The 16,953-nt window shown below is 36.5% G+C and overlaps 1 long non-coding RNA gene across 1 annotated transcript; it reads left to right on the top strand.

Moving 5' to 3' along the window:
- The first annotated feature begins 3,987 nt into the window (after positions 1 to 3,987).
- Positions 3,988 to 12,701, top strand: LOC115334909. The gene is made up of 3 exons (XR_003921297.1): positions 3,988 to 5,267; positions 6,929 to 7,153; positions 12,258 to 12,701. It is a non-coding gene; the product is annotated as an uncharacterized LOC115334909 (long non-coding RNA).
- Positions 12,702 to 16,953: the final 4,252 nt, after the last annotated feature.

Genomic DNA, 16,953 nt, shown 5'->3' with positions numbered 1-16,953 from the left:
AATTTGTAGGGCATGTAAGTTCAGTATTTTCTGAGTGGTATAAATCACCTGATTATTAGGTTAAAACTATTAAAAAAAAAAAGTGTGACTATTAAGAATGGTATATCAGTGAAGGTTAGATCTATGGAGACATCTAGCTGTTTAACTCCTAATGGAGTCAACAGGAATATATGAATTTGTATACTTTTGTGGGTCAGGGCCTGCCCATATAATCACTGTTCTATTTGAATCTAAAGTTATATTGGATCAAGTCTACTGTTTTGATTCAGAAAATTGGCACATGTGCTAGAGAGGACATTCGTGCCTTGGAGTTTCACTGTGCTTGTATGTGGAGGAGTGCATCATTGCTAAAAAAGAATCTTAAGTTGCATAATACAAATAGTAAATATGTCTGGCTATAGTGATACAGTAAAGGAAAAAAATTCAGAAATATGTATGCTGTAATAAGAAAATTCTTTTTCTAGCCATAAGGTGGGGATAGAGCAAAAACTGTCTCTTTCTTCCCTGCAGTAACTTCCCGTTAGAGAAAATAATCTGTTTATGCCTACTAAAAAGTATACTATAGGTTGTGACACTTCCAGATACTCTTTTGAAGACCACTAAGCCTGCACTGCTGACGTATGTAGGGCAATTAACGTTTAAAAAAAATTGATTCACACAAAGGGTGTTTTGATCCATGCTGAGAAGGTAAAAGTTAGATATGCGAGGCTTTGGTGCATCTTGAAGATTTTTCTTTCTTCAAAGCCCAATGTTTCAGCATCAGGTAGTTTTGTTAGGTATAGGTCTATAGTTATTTGTACAACATAGCCCTGTTTTTAGAAACTGGTGTGTTCTATGGGCAGTTTTATGCAAGAGGTTTTTGTACAGGACATTGCTCATATAGCAGCCTTAACTATAAAACATAGCTCGTATTGGTTGAATTGCTGACTCGGCATTCCGTTAGTCTTTTATCAGCTTAGAACAACTAATGATAGGGCATTGTAACTCCTAAATACATAGGGTTTTGAGGGTCATGACTTATGAGTATATATTTAGAAAGTGTGACTTATATTACAAATAAAAGTGCTGATTACAGTAAAACAAAATTCCTCTTTCCAGAGTTGTAAACTATATGTCAAATTTAAGTTCTTCAGACTGTTTCAAAGCACAGTGTGTAGTTGTTTTTCAGTTCAATATGCTATATATATGTATTGGAACATAGATTCCTTGATATATTTTAATGGTACTGTACTTGTAGCTGCTGTGGTAGCCTACTTGCCTATGATAAAAGAGCTAATAGGACAAATTTTTTGCATGTTTGAGTAGTTGCAGTTCTAGGGTGAGAAGATGCTGACAGCATTTTTGTTGTGCTAAATACAGAATTGTTACGTTTTGAGGGAGTTGGTGAAGAGTCTTCCCACCTGACAGCTCGTGGTTCTGCAGATGTAGTCAGTTGGAATTCATTCATTAACTGTTTGGTGAATAATGTTGGGGGTATGTCACTTTCGTTACAGTCCACATTCATCAAATTCACACGGGCTTTGGTACATAATACTCTCCTGTGGGCTGGGTTATTAATGTTATCCTGACCAAACTGCTGAAAGATCTTTCTAGGTCATTTGATACCTGTAAGATCAAGTTTCTTACGGAGAAGGTCACTTTCCTGGGGGAATGATTTCAGTGCGGGGAGAACTTGGTAGAGCATAGAAAAACGCCTAAAGAGCCCTAAAATTACTTCTCTGGTTTACAAAAGAAATGTAGACACAGTCTTACTACTGGGTAATAATGTGATTGCAGCAGTTAAATAAAACCAAGAGCACTTCCTACAGGAATGGCTTGCTCTTAACCTCCTAGTACTAGGTCAGGCTATACAGAAACACTCCTATTTTGTTTCCTAAGTGTGTAGAAAGCACAGGAAGAGATGTCTTTTGGCAACGGAACAGATCCTGAATCAAAAATTAGAAAGGGCAAACACTTCCAAATACTTAAAATAAGGAATAGGGTTGGATTAGCTGGAGATTCCAATCCCTTATATCAGGTTTAAATTGGTCTAATTGTATTTATGCTCTAAAACTGACAGCCTACTTTGAATTTTTTTTATTTGTTTAACTTCAGCAGGTAAGTACACACACAGATTAGATTATGTAACTGGAATCAGTTTTAATGAGATTTGTGCAAGTTTTATAAATAAACCAGATAAAGAAAAATGTTTAAGTAACATGTAAGCCAGTTTTTAAAATTCTATTGTGTAGCTGAAATCTTCTTAGTACGAGCAAGCCTCTAGTCGTAGCTGTTGGAGGGTACTTGTGGATAAAAGCTAAAGTTAACGTACTGATGGTGGCTTACATTTAAACATGTTTAAATTCTTTATTCTTCAGTTTGTTTTCACTCTTCAGAGAAAATTATGTGTGTACAATGCTGTTTCCAAAATTGGTCAGCTGTTTAAATATTACTGATTTCTGACGGTTGGTTAGCAATTTAAAATGAGTTAAAGACAGAACCTAATTAAAAAAAAAAAAAGAGGGGGGGGCAGTAAGGGAAAGGTAAGCATATGGCATAGGGAATGATTGTCTGGCTAACCTTAACTGTGTTTCTGTAGTTTCACAGTTTGTTTTTCACGTTGAAGTTTAATTGTGTGATCCCGTGCTTTCCAGAAATAAAGAGTTGGATTTTGGAAGAGGAGGGCAGTAGTTTTTATGTACTCTAAGTAACAATGCTCTTCTAAAACTTTTTCCAATAAAGTTAGTGCTTTGTCTGTTCAACCTGAACTTAGGTTTTCTGGGATATGGGATATCTTCTTAAATTGTCATCTGAGTTCCACATGGTAATTAATTTTGATGGTACTTTTCCTGTTACCTATTCCAGAAGTTTATTTCTACAAATTCATATGAATAAACCTTGAAAATTCAGATCAGAAGCAGACAAAAGATGTTCATCTTGCTTGGTGTAAGAGCTTTACAGGAAACTTCTCCAGAATTACTAAAAATTTGCAAAATACATAACAGTATATGTAAATTAACTTACCTGCTTTTAGGTAATTCATCTTGATTTTGTTTCTCTTATTGTTTCCCTTTCCTTTTCTGGGTAAGACTGGAGATCACAGTGAAGTTTTATTTTAGGGCAGCAACAACATTTAAAAACGCATTACTGCCAAAAGAATGGATTAACTATCAATTTTCTTTGAAGGCATGTTAGTATTCTTAATGTGAATTTGGGCAATAATGCATTTTTTTTAATTTAAATGTTTAAATGACCAACAGGTTGTTCACCTATAGATGTTTGTCATAGATTAATAAAGTGTGTGTATAAGTGGCTGCAGAATTAAGAACGAGAATCCCTCTTCACCACTACTCCCATTAAGGATGAGAATCTCTCTTCACCACTACTTGTGGTTTTGGGGGGATTGGTTTGTGGGTTTTTTTGGGGGGTGGGATGTTTGTTTTTTAGTGGAAAGAAGGGAAAGTTACCAAAGATGGTTAACTTGATGAATAGGCACTCCTTCAGTTTGTTGGCTTTGAAATGTATACTGAGTTCAAGAGAATTTAAGGAAAAAGCTCCAAAGGAGCCATCAACAGCTAGGTGAAGCTTTCTTTTCCTCTCTTTGACTGGAGCTTATAAAATGGGAAGGAGAGAAGGAACAGTTGGCTAAGAACGGTTCCAGATAGGAAAAAACCACAACCTAGCCCCATCACTGTCATGATTTCAGATTTATACAATGTCTTGCAGACAAATGGTCTGAAATTAGTTGAAATCAACTGTCTCGGATGATACCTGTGCAGAAGTGTCGTGGTTTGAGCCCAGCCGGCAACAAAGCACCACACGGCTGCTCGCAGGTGGGCATCTGCTCCCCTCCTCTGGCATAACTCCTCCTTCACTGACCTCGGTGTCTGCAGAGGTTTTTCTCTCACATCCCACTCCCCCACTCACTGCAGGCTTCCCCTCTTAAATCTGTTCTCCCAGAGACGCTACCACCATCGCTGACGGGCTCAGCCTTGGCCAGAGGTGGGTCCAACTTGGAGCTGGGGAAGCTTCGAGCAGCTTCTCACGGGAGCCACCCCTGCGGCCCCCTCCCCTGCTACCGAAACCCCACCACACAACACCCAACCAAGAAGAAATCTCCAGTCTCCCAGTCAAGGCGGAACAGGACGCTTCCCCTGGTCTCAGCCATCGTGGCTCCGTGGCGTGTGCCCTCCTGGTAGCCATGGGGGTGTGAAGTAAGGATCTGCTCTGGGCACGTATACGGGTCTTGGGAGACCCACCGCTGTATCCATAATGTCCTGGGGGAGTTTCTTTGGACATCGGTACTGGAACGGCCTTGGTGTGTGTCCACGTGAGTTTGTGGCAGGTTTGCCCTGGAGAATTTCCGAGCTTTTTCTAACCTTTCCTGTAGGTTTTTCTGTGCTTTTATGGACATTAATATAGAATATTTTAATTAATTTGCTTTAGGTTATCCTAAATCGTGAGTAAATTCAAATATTAAATGTTCTCCCAAACCATTAGTCTTCAGGGAGAAACGGAGCGTAGGAGCTAGTAGCCCTTACACAAGATTTCTGAAATACCATTGCTTACTTTTCCCTGTTCACTTTAATATTTCTGTATATATGTAGCATAAACACAAACATTGTGAGGTTGTGAAAGTAGGACCTAGGGTTTGATGATACTTTTTGTTGACTGCAATTTTTGAATTTAAGCCTCAACAAGGTATGGAATAACTTACTGGCTTGAGGTGGTGTTAATTGCACTATAATTTTGTACCTACAAACACAAAGAAATTTTGTTGTTAATGTTACTCTTCACACTACCATGCCTTATGTTGAACTTTTTCTTATTTGTTAAACAGCTAGCTGGCAGTGCAGCTATAGCCAAGAGTTGGAAGAATAGGCAATATTAAAAACACAGGATGAGTGCTAGCACAGCAGTTTTACTTTGGCATATTATTTTCATGAACCTAGCATCTTTTGCAAGGTTTTCCTGGAAATAAAAAGAAAACACCTTTCCAAATCATCTTTACTTGGGTAGAATGGATGCTTAATTACACTGAACTTCTCCAAAACAAACGTTCATGTATTGACCTGAATTGTACCTTGGATATTTCTGCTAAGATGGTTTTTTCCTACTTCTTGCTTGCCCACTTTTACTCACAAGGGAAGAGGATGGGATAAGCTTGGATACTCCTTTCTTCTAAGGAAAACTCTTCTAATGGCTCTTTTTTTGTGAAGTTCCTGGTGAAGCAGAAGGCTACGTATTTCTAAAATGATGTCTCAGAAATTTGGTGATTTACCAAGAAGGTATTGTTTTGTCTCTACTAACTGTATTTTAAAGCATTTGTTCTGATGTGTAAAGACCTTCTCTGCATGTAGTGGATTTTAAGTATACAACTTTTAAGAAATTTAGATTTTTTTTTAAATTTTTTTTTTACAGTTCAGAAACTAGGTATTTTCTAATGTATAAAACTCCAGATGGAACTTAGAGTACCTGGGGCTATGTTTTTTTTCTCTGAAGAACCCATCAATTTAAAATATCAGGCTACTCTTTGGTTGATAATGGAGAGGATTTTTGTTAGATTATTTTAAATTTTTATTCAGGTTTTGTTTTGGTTGGTTTGGTTTGGGTTTTTTGCTAACTACAGGAGCTAATAGAGATTTTAAAGGTTTTTTTCTAAATATTTGATATCATATTCCTTTATTCAAGCATGAAAATCCAATTATGACTCATCTCCCAGAGAAGTCTTCCAGTTTCCATAACATTCCTAATACTCTTAATTTTGAAGACTAAGCAGAGTTTCTTCCCAGTACTTTCTGTTCCTCTTTTTCCAACCCCTAACTGCAATGCTAAAGGGAAGAGAGGGAGAGGAGAGGATGGTTGCAGTGTTGCAGAACATTTACACGGGAACCCAAGCAATAACAGCAACAGGTACCAGGCTTTGAATAGTGAACAGAGTAGGTGAAGCAAATGCTCCATGTTCCTTATCAAACTTAGATGGTCCTTTGGGGAGATAATTCACAAGATGAACCTTTGTTAGCAATGCTGTTGCTTTTGCTTAAAAACTGTGGAAATGCTCCCCCCCCCCCCCTTTCCCCCCCCCCCCTTATTAGCAAAAAAGAAGAAAGCATCAGATCCAATGTAAATATGAACAAAGACAATTTAATTTTTTCTTTAGTGTGTTAATTATTGATTGAAAAACATTTTGTTTCATTTTCTTTATATTTTTTTCTCTGTGGAATACATATTCTTCTGAGGAAACTTCTAAAAATTAGAAGCTGAATGTTTAAAGCGGTACTGCAACTAGGACTTTATAAATTGTACTAATACCAGTTTGTTAAAAAACTAACATGAAATTATTGCACAAACAAGCAAAATACTCATAATAGTAAAGAAACACTTTTGAAATACCAACTTTTTTCACGTTTTCTCTTGCAAATTCCATGTAAAATTATAGTGTTTCTTAAAAAGCTTTTGTATAATATTTTTAGAGCTTAGTATGTTTAACTCTTGTCTGCATCCCGACAAAAAGAAATGTGGACCATGTTTGAGACATAATTTGTGTAACAAAATATCTTTATTTCTGAGTTAATTTAATTTTTACATGCCTCTGTTACAGAGGAAGTATACTTTTAATAAAAGTCATGTGTTTAGAGCAGTAATTTTTGCATTCACCATAAATTATTTTTATGTTGTTACTGTTTGATGTGAAGTCTACATTTTCTATGAGTAAACTTCTTAGCAGTTACAGTATGGATCTCATCTTACTGTATCAGTACCACTGTGTTACCAATCACTATATTGGAAATAAATCTTTAGAGATCAGTACCAAATTTTGAGCAAAACTGTGACTGTACTTTTAATACAAGATGCACTCACAATCCCTTTTTACCTAGGCTTCTTGTTCTGTCCTTGGAAATGCAGAGAAAAATAAATTTTGGTCTGTTCTTATTTCCCATTTAAATAGGGGCTAGCACCACATGAAACACTTTCCTGACCTTTACCAATGTCAGAACATGAAACAGAGGAGGAGGATATCCTATGGTGTATATAGTACATTAAGGGGATTACCTCATCAGCATGAAAGGTCCATAACTAATCTACACCAGAGACATGTGAACTGTTGGAGGAGGACATTCTTGAGGATATAAAGAAACACATCAAAACATTTTCTCTGAGAGTTGTTCAGCACGTAAGTGGAGCAGCCGGCATGGGAATGTTTCTGAATTGCAGTGTCAAATTTGTTCTCTGTTTCCAGTGGTTTATATATATACACACACACACAGACAGACACATACATACCCATCCACCAAATTTCAAGGCTAAGATGGCGTTGATAAGACACAACCAAATTCTGCTTCTTACGGAAGATTAAACTGGGGGAGAGGTTGTTCCTAGTGTTTTCCTTACAGTGAGAACCAAGGTCCTCCCTACCTTGTTAACTGTGGAGACCTAAAAACAAAAACATTGCAGGAGGTAACTGATTAAGAGGGAAACAAATTTTTTTTTTCAAACTTCCTAAACCGGTTTGAAACTGTACCTTTACACTAGGAAAGTTTAATATATTCTTTCTCCAGTCTTGCTTGAGCTTGTATGAAACGAGTAGACAAACTATGAAGATTCAAGCTCTAGCACTAGGCAAATAAGGTGCAGTTCTACCCATCCACCATGCACAGCCCTATAACTGCTGCTATGATAGACTTGCTGTAGCTTACAGCATTTGTATTATCTTAATACATGTTTTTCTATTTCTAATCCTTTTTTCCTAACACAATGCTTGGTGATAGATTTGAAAATTTGACCAAAAACTATAAATACAGTTTTCCAGAAATAAAGAGCTCACATAAATGAGTCAACCCAAAGTTTTATTAGCCATGCTTAAGTCTTGCAAATAACATGGTTTTTAAATCTTTGGGTTTGAAAACCCTGTTGTAATTTTGTGTGTGAATCCTTGTTTGAAAGTATTCCTTATTATTAAGAGAAAAGAACCCAACACTAAATCTATGGAGACTTGCCAAAAATTGCTTAAATTATCCTTATTATGTCACAGTAATCTATTATTCAAACATGTGCTAGAATTGCTGGCTCTTATATGTTATAATATATCCCTTGAGTAGAAAAGCAAGATAACAGAGGAAGGCATCCTAAACAACTAAAAACATAATTTTTGTCCTGTTTCCACATTATTCAGTTTCAGGTGTCTTTTTTGGTTTCTCTAATAAGAAATTAGATTTTGTTACCCTATAAGACTGTCTCATGTGCTGATTGATCAAATTTTGTAGTATCTCTGAAATTCTTGTCATTAACTATCAGTTTTAATTATATTTCTTTTCAACAGCAAATGTATCTTATTTAAATGTTTTCTTGCAGCTTGCAGTACTCTCATTTTTAAGCAGATAATTCACAAATTTTTCCTTCTTTACCCTGAATTGTTGATGAATATTTCGGCTTCTTCAAGTGTATTCTCCATTCAGAATTGTTTGTTGAATATTCTTAGTGAGTCTCAGTTTTTAGCTCACTGATCAGTCTGTTTTCGCTGATTGCCATTTGAAAGGCAACAGTCTGTAATCAGCCAGTTAGTTTGCATGTTATGTTTCTTTGTCCTGATTGAACATATGTAATAATTCTTAGCTGGAAGCTTGCAGAAGGCAGATGTAAACATGCCTTTTAGTAAACACTTTCTGAAGTGTGCTTAAGCTGCTTAAATCCATATTCCTGATGAAAAACTTCATTTCATTAACTTGGGAGAAGCTAAGCTGAAATATATACATCTTTTTAAAAATCTAAGTTAACACTTGTAGAAAATATTTCATAGTAGTTGATCAGTTCTAACTGCAGAGCTATGTAAGTGTAATAAATAATACAGCTTTACTGAAGTTCAGGGTTTTGTTTTTTTTTTTGTTGGAGCAAAATACCATATTTGTACAGAACATAAGTAGTAGATGAAAGATTTGATCATGTGCATTGGGGAAAACCCTTCCCCTTAGGAAAAGTTCAGGAAGAACAGATGTAATCTCCAATATAAGTGGTTCTAAGAACCGAAGCCCTTTGATCTGAAAGGAAGCCAACTACTAAAAATTTGCAGACGAGAACTTCTTTACAATACTGTGTGCTCAGTTATGATTTAGACAGGCAAGCTACTTTCTCTGGTTATCTGTTATCTGTTCTGCAGTACAATCCAAATCTTAGTTCAAGTGAGGTAAATAACAGAAGTTATTAACATTTAAGAGGTCAGTATTAAAAAATGTAGAATTGTGTATCTTGTCTCCAGTAATAGGAGCCGTTCTTGTCACTGCCTTTAAGCATTGGATTTTCTTAGGGGCTCAGCTGACTGGGCATTGCAGTTGCTGAAGGGGAATTTTCAATTTGCTGAGATAAAGAACTTTTTAGGTGAACTTTCTGTAACGTCCACCATTTTTACTTTTGAGGATTGTTAATATCTTTTTTTTGTCTGTAGGTACATTCTGGGCTAAATTTTCCCCATTTAGACTTAGGTTTAGATTTAGGTGTAAATCCAAAGTCATACAAAGTGATTATACTGCTGAAAATGGGGGCAAGATTTTGCCCCAGTAGGTTTCAGGGATCTTGCTCTGAAGCATAGTCTCCACACTGCACTTAATTTTTCTATGATACTCGATGTTAACTAAGTAACAGCAACTGTACTACTGCTAAATTGAGGGTTTTGAATACTAGGCTTCCACACTAGCAGATATTTTTGGCAAGTATGTACCTTTACCGCAAAGTTGTTGCTATTATGGGATTGTTTTAGTCATATGCTGAAACTCATTTTCTTAAATGCGCTTTTAATTCTTTCTTTGTTTTGTTTTTATTGTTTGCATAAGAACACCACATGCTAATTCACCACATGATGTGTATGTGCAGTCCAAATATCACAAAGTCAGTTCCAAAGTCCAGACATTTACCAGTCTCCCTCTCATAAAGCATATAATGGCAAAATCCTTATTCCAAATTCAAGTCAACCAGAACTTTGGAGTATCTTCAGAGTAAAATACTTTTCAGAACAGCTGCAGGAATCTTGATATATAACCCACAGTGGGGTGGACATAACCCTCTAATACTGAAAATATACTACATAATTTACACATGATGACAAGATAAACGTTTTTATAAGAGTTTCTTCAAAAGAAGAAGGAGTAAGAAAACAACTAGAAATAAATAGAAACACTTTCCTGTTCTTCTAAGCCCACATCGGGTACAGCCATGATGGCAGCCAACACCTTTTTGGCATAGAGCCGTGCCAGTTGCTTCATCCCAAATTCAGAGAGACACAAAACTCAACTCCTCTTCTGGAACTCTTCCAACCATTTGGGGAGTTTGCCTTCCTGAAAGAGGCTGGGGGAAGGAGAACATATAATCCTTTTTCTCTTGCTTCCTGCTTGTTAATAAATTGAAAATGACATAGTCTACAAACATATACTTGGGTCCCCTCCTTATTTTGCTAGATTCCTCAAAAAGCAGAAATCATCAGAATCTTAAGTGTTATTAAATATTTTTATACCAATTGTTTTGTCCAAGATCACATAGTTCTCTTATGTAAAGCAAAATTAATGCATTTTTAAAGTGTTCACTGTATTTTATGAGAACGTATCACAAGCCATATAAAATAAGCTACTTAAGTTAACGTGAAGGGGAAAAAAGTTTTTTGGAATTTCCTAGGATTTTATATAGCCAATTTTGTAGCAGCATAGATCCATGACTTGATAAGGGTTTAGTGCATAATCTTTTCAATGAATGTAGCCTCAGTGTGTGTTAGAATGACAATCCTTAACAAATTTTCAAGAACAAAATATTTAGATAACTGTTTCTACCAAGAAACAGTGCCGAAGAGTTCTTCCAGAACATTATTTTTAAATCCATAAATATTGTAGCCTTTACAGGAGAGAAAGTGAAGTATTCACACACACACATATATGCTAACACATACATGTATGGGTACTCTTCTACATGCATGCATAAGAAGAAATGTCTAGCCAGCCCATTGAATGTCCGTCCTGGCAAGACACAGCCTCAGATCACAGTCCTGTGTTTTCATTCTCATAGCTGAGAACTGTAAACCTCTTCTGAACTGAAAGAAGAGCAAGAATGGAGTTCAAATGGAGATTCTCAAGTCGCAAAGGCTCTCTGGTTCACTGAGGTCCTTGTATGTTACTCCATCAACAAAAACAGTTAAATTCTGGTCATGGGGGACAACCAGATCTGTGCCATTTCATCTTACTTTCCCACATCAGAGGTCCTAGCACCGAGTGAGGTATGAGCTGCTGTCACTGTAGTTACTGTCATTGCTGAAAAGTGTTTTGAGTCCCATTGATATCCAGAATATGGTTGAACAGTTTCAAAACTTCTCTTACCTACCCCAGAAGCATTACGTTGGACAGTATTCGTACCATTTCAGGCAAAGCGGCAGACATTATGTCTGCTCCCCCCAAAAAAGTCTTGACCAGTTTTGTTTGGTTTTTCTAAATTTTGAACTGTGATGACTGGCCATTTATGAGCGGAAGAGTGCTGTTCCGTGTTATTGTTTAATATTATTAAGGAAATCTGGGAATGTGTCCAAGTCAGAATCATTGTAAACTTAGTGGAAAGGATGACTGATTTTACCCCGACTCTTGCACTTCCAACCTTTCATCTCCTGATACGAGTGAATTTTTTGAGTGCCAGAAGGTTTTGCTATCCTTTGTAGTGAGTAAAACATCTTCATTTTGCCAACATGCATTATTTGGATATGCTTTTGAATTGAATCGTAATTAAAGCAAGATGCCGTCTAGAAGAGAGGTGAGTCCCGTTGGAATCTATTTCTCATCCTTCATCTGAGGAATATGACTTAATTGTGCTAGCTATGGGGAAGCCCAGTTGCTCTTCTGAAGCCAGGAAAGGAAAAACTAATTTGGTTTCAACAGGAGGTGCTGGAAGCTGTCTTGTGTTCAGTTACATACAGGTGAATTTTATTTTAAGTCCCCTCTATTAAATATAGTTCTATGCTGTCCTGGTTCTGTTTCATTATATATCCAGAATATCTGGAGGAGTCTTATGATTCTGTAAAGATGAACTCACTTAAAGCATTGTTTCTTAATTTCCTGTCAGACCCATTTTTACCAGGTCGATATACTGAACATACTAGGTTTCAATCATATGTTAAATTTTAGGTTGGTTAGATTATCCGGCATTGCATTTTCTGATTCATTTGGAGGGTCTTGCTGTTAAAAATTTCATATTAACACCTGGTTATCTAAATTTACATTAAAAAGAATTTAGTCATAATTTTTTTCATTTTTTAGGTACTACAAGTGCGAAGAACGTTGTCTGTTGTGAGAAGAAATATAAGGAGCTTGTCCTACATGTATTGAGAGACTGGGTTAAAAGGCCGCTGCTTTCAAGCCTGAGCTCCTAAAACAGAGAAGTGCTTAAGTCAGCTTTTAGATATGTTAAGTGGGATTTTCCCAAACGCTGCATTTTAAAGATGGGTCTAGACTACATTTGTTTAAGTAAAATATACATGGCCTATAGAAAAGAAATGGTGGAAGGGTGGTCTAGACATAGCAAAACATTACTTACAATGCAGTAAGCTATGTCATGCGTTTCTTTCATCTTACTGTACACGTGATGCAATTCACCTTTCTGCTATTTTGATTGATCTCACATTCACACTGTAGCTTGTAGCATGAAGCCAGTTTCAAAACTTTCATAGGTTCTGTCTTTATTAAAATATTTTCCTGCTCTAATTTGTTTTGGTAAGTTTAAATCTCTCTTTAAAAAGACCATATAATCCTATACTTCCAAATATCAAATTTATTGGGTTATATTGTTCCAAAGCAAAAGGAAGGTTTTTGCGTCATCCTGAATTTCTCTCATTTGATTTCCATTTCATCCCACGTGGACTAGTAGCTTTGTTGATCCAGAGTTTTTTGAATTTTAACTAACAGTCCATTTGGAGTTGGGTAAATGTTTTTAAAGCAAATGCTGCAGAGCCATGAGATAATTGGATTTCCTTATTGTATTCTTTTCATTTCATGGCCTTTTCTCTATAAAGATAGAGGAAGGAGATAATCTTAAAACAAACTGTTTTGTAAAAGTGTTTTAATGAAATTAAACTTAAAAAGCATACATTTTCAGTAAATGTCTGTGCATGAAGGGTCTTTCTCTCTTTCCCTTAAGATATGCAAAGGATTGGTAGCTGGATGTTCTTAGTGCTGGGGCTGAGCTTTGGGATCTTGCTTTACTAAAAAAATCTCAATTTTAGGGCTCTGCTAGAATTCCTGAAAGCTTTAATCAGAGCTGGATATTGAGATAGATATCAAGTCAGAAGAGATTAGTTTAGCTGATAAGCCCCTGTAAAAAGTTTTCTTTTTGTGCTTTGCTTAAGCTTCTATGTCTGTCTTGACTTCTGTGGGGTGCTGGAAAGTACAAGAAAGAAATAAATGCTAATTCTGAACCTGATCTGGCTTACTCAGGCAAAAGCCCTATTAGGAAACATAGTTTTTAATCATAGGTATTTAAGTGAAGCAAAATATTCCATCATCTACCATTCTTAAAGCCGTACCAAAATTGTGATATGCTATTCAATTTCTTTGGGTTTAAAAATATTAATAAAAATAATATTTGACCTGACAAAAGAATTTTCTGATGTTAGACTCCGGCACTTTATGTGCTATCATGAAGATTAAGTAGATGGCTCATCATTCCCAGAGACTGCTAAACTTGTAATATGCTGAAGCTGCAAAACCTTATACCCATTTTGAGGTTTTCATGGCTACTGTAACTAAACATATTAGATATAGCAAGAGCAGCTACATTAAAAGCATTGCTGGAAGCAAGTAGAAAATGCTGTAGTGTCCTTTTCTAAAGAAGTTACATCGGCATTACTTTTCAGTGGGCATACAGAAGCAAAGGATTATAAAATATTGGGAAATAATTATCATTATAGATTTTTTTATTCAGATAATTATGAAGCAGGAAACGCATGAAGCAGGAACTCTGGTCATATAAATGCAGACTGAAACAATTCTTTTAACCTTCCCACCTCTGAAAAGCTTCTGTAATTGAATCAAATGCAGTTGTCCTGAACGAAGAAGGTCAAGCTATATCTTTCCAATGAACTGAGGATGGTTTTTTTCCAGAGAGAAGGGAAAGCTTTGGGTTATACACTAGTCATTACCTTTCAGATACAATGCAAACTCTTTCTGTCAAACAGGTGTAAGAAAATAATTGGGCCACTTGCACACTGCATTCTTTATGATACATAAATCTGCTCTTTGCAGAACTGTTCAGATATTTTGTAGTGGGAGAATGGTCAAGGAAATAGTAAAAGTTTGGAAATGTATTTCAGGAATTGACGGTATGGGAACCAGTAAAGAAGGATGAGAATTATTGTTTGGTTCCAGAGGCAGTACTATATAATATAAGGGAAAGAAACATACAGTAGAAGAAACTAGCACTGAGTCTTTCCTAAGGGAGTTTAGGAGCAGGAAAACACAAAAAGAGAAAGCTGGTGTGAGTAAATGTCATTGGTTTTATCTAAGTTCAGGGGAGGGAGGAACAAGTGTGGAAAAGGGAGTGGGTGATGAGGAGCAACTCTGCTTCAATTTTTGTTCAAAATTTAAAAATATTTTTGATTTGTTATAAGAATAATAGGTTGGATAAGAGGGTTATTTTCCCCTTGAACATTATTTTTCATTTGATTGAAATTATCAGTTCTGCTTCACGACAAAAGCAGGCACATCATAATACCATTATGATGGGGTTACTTCGTTTGGTGTTTTTGAACAGAAATCTTAGGAGGAGATTCTTTCTCTTGATATTTTCAGTCACATATTCCAGACTTTAGTGGGTCTGATAGGTATGGTATGAGTCAACACCAAGATTTGTAGGGGCTTGATTGGGTGAGGGATCTCCAAACATTTCAGTTCTAATTTTCAGTCTACCTTTCTGGAATTTGTGGATACAGTTCACAAATACATATTTTTCAACTAAATGTAACTCTTTCAATCAGACTGTGCAGACTGCAGGATTAGGCCCTGTTTTAAAAAGGGTAAGTATCTTATCTCCTGTTATACTTAGCTGAAAGTAAATCAGAAAAAAATTCAACTTTAACCATTTTAAACCAGATGATCCTTTTCATCTGGAGTAAGTTTATCCTTAGGGGGACTACACAGTACAGCCCTTATAGTAGTACTTCATTAAAAACCATGTATTGAATAACCACATTTTCAAAAGAAGCATTTCAACTGATTGCAGAAATACAGCTGTCCTTGCAAAGTCAGCATGCAAGGGAGGATCATGTAGATTAGCACAGACATAACAATGTGAGCCTTTCGGGTCAATTTGAGGAAATGGCAAGAGTCGTAGTGGCTGGGTGCGCACCTATTCAAGGAGACCACATAATCGTTTCATCCTGATGATATCATTTCATCAGCATGCTGGTATTTAAGCTGCTTTTTCCTCCACACATTTTACTCATCTAGTTATAGCTTTCTTTAGACAAGTAAAATGATAGCCTTTTCCTTCTAAAACAGAAAACAAACTGGTCCAAATAGGATTCAATTTTCTGTGCAATAAAGATTAGCTGATGAATTATTTTTCAATTGAAGAATAAAATGTGGGAAATTCTTGTACATAAGGACTTCCATGGACTTCTGTGGAGGGGAGAACCAAACCAACAAAAAGACACTCCATCCCCGCTTTTAAAAAGCTGCATTGTGCATCATTTGAAATAGTCAAGATTTCTCTGGTGTTCCATTGAAAATTGCAAAGCACCTGGTCACTTCAATTGAATTACTAATCTTCAGGGCATAGGCATGGCAAAAAAAAAAAAAAAAAAAATCAGTATGGTATGGTTTCTTGTAACCACATCTACTAGTTTGATTATAGCAGAGGCCAAAACACCCCCTGCCATCCCACAAATGAGAAAGCCTGGTAGTATATCCTGGCGGGGTAATGCAATGCCACGGAGACATGGACTTGGACAGTGTGTTAGCTCTGCTAAATCATAGGTTTCATGCCCGTTTGGGAAGTTCCCTCTTTTTAATTTATTTTGAATCTGACCAGATAATCTGATCTGCTGTTGTCTATGCAGTGCAAGGATCAGAAGGACTTGAAGGGTTAGGAAAGAAACTGGAGAAGAGCTACTTCAACTAGCACTGCTGCTGAAACTCATGAATCTTGCAGTGACAAAAGCACAGTAAATTAATCATAGTGAAATCCTGTGCTAATTTTCTATTGTTTGCATTTGTGCATGAGTTATCTTTTGGACAGATAGTTTGAGTGTTGCACTGTGCATCACTGTGTAGTAGCTGGAAAGTGTCTAGCCTTTGTAGTGATATACCGCTCACCATACACACCCACACGTAAGGACAGATAAAGAATTTGTCTTCGAATTGTCTGATCTGGGCAGTGCTAAGAGTTGTCAGCCTTTTGCAAGAGACCGAGTCCTTTTTCGTACTGAGGTTTATGACTTTCTATCCTATCCAGTTCCCCAGCTATGGAGAAGCATGGGGTGAATATGTATACTCTGTGCAAATGAGCTAAACCCATGTCACAGCATTATAACTCATGGTGAAAAAGCTTCTTGCAGTGATAACTCTTTAAACATTTTGTATCAAAAATAGTGAATATAAATAGTTACCAAACTAATTTTTGTGGTGACACAAAGATGATGATCAGGTCACACAAGGAGCTCATAAGGTTCTTTGTACATAGAGTCATGCGTTCTATAACGATGGAATTGATTTTGCTACCACCAATTTCTGAGTAACACTCCAGAGGTGAACAGTCTCACAGCTACCATCAAGCAGAATATGATTGATGGGAATCCAGTAAGTTTGGGAACCAAGCCCCTGAATGACTTTAGTTAATTTTATGGTATGTTTATAAAGGTTGTAGTCATGGCGAGACCAAGGAAAGAATTACAGATTGCTTAGAAAAAAATAGTAGGAAGTTCTGTTTCTCTGCAGTCTCTGAAAGCAAGGCTCCACCCTT

Source organism: Aquila chrysaetos, chromosome 2 (genome assembly GCF_900496995.4).
Source record: "Aquila chrysaetos chrysaetos chromosome 2, bAquChr1.4, whole genome shotgun sequence".
NCBI lineage: Eukaryota > Metazoa > Chordata > Aves > Accipitriformes > Accipitridae > Aquila > Aquila chrysaetos.
This window is presented reverse-complemented; position numbering and strand designations above follow the sequence as displayed.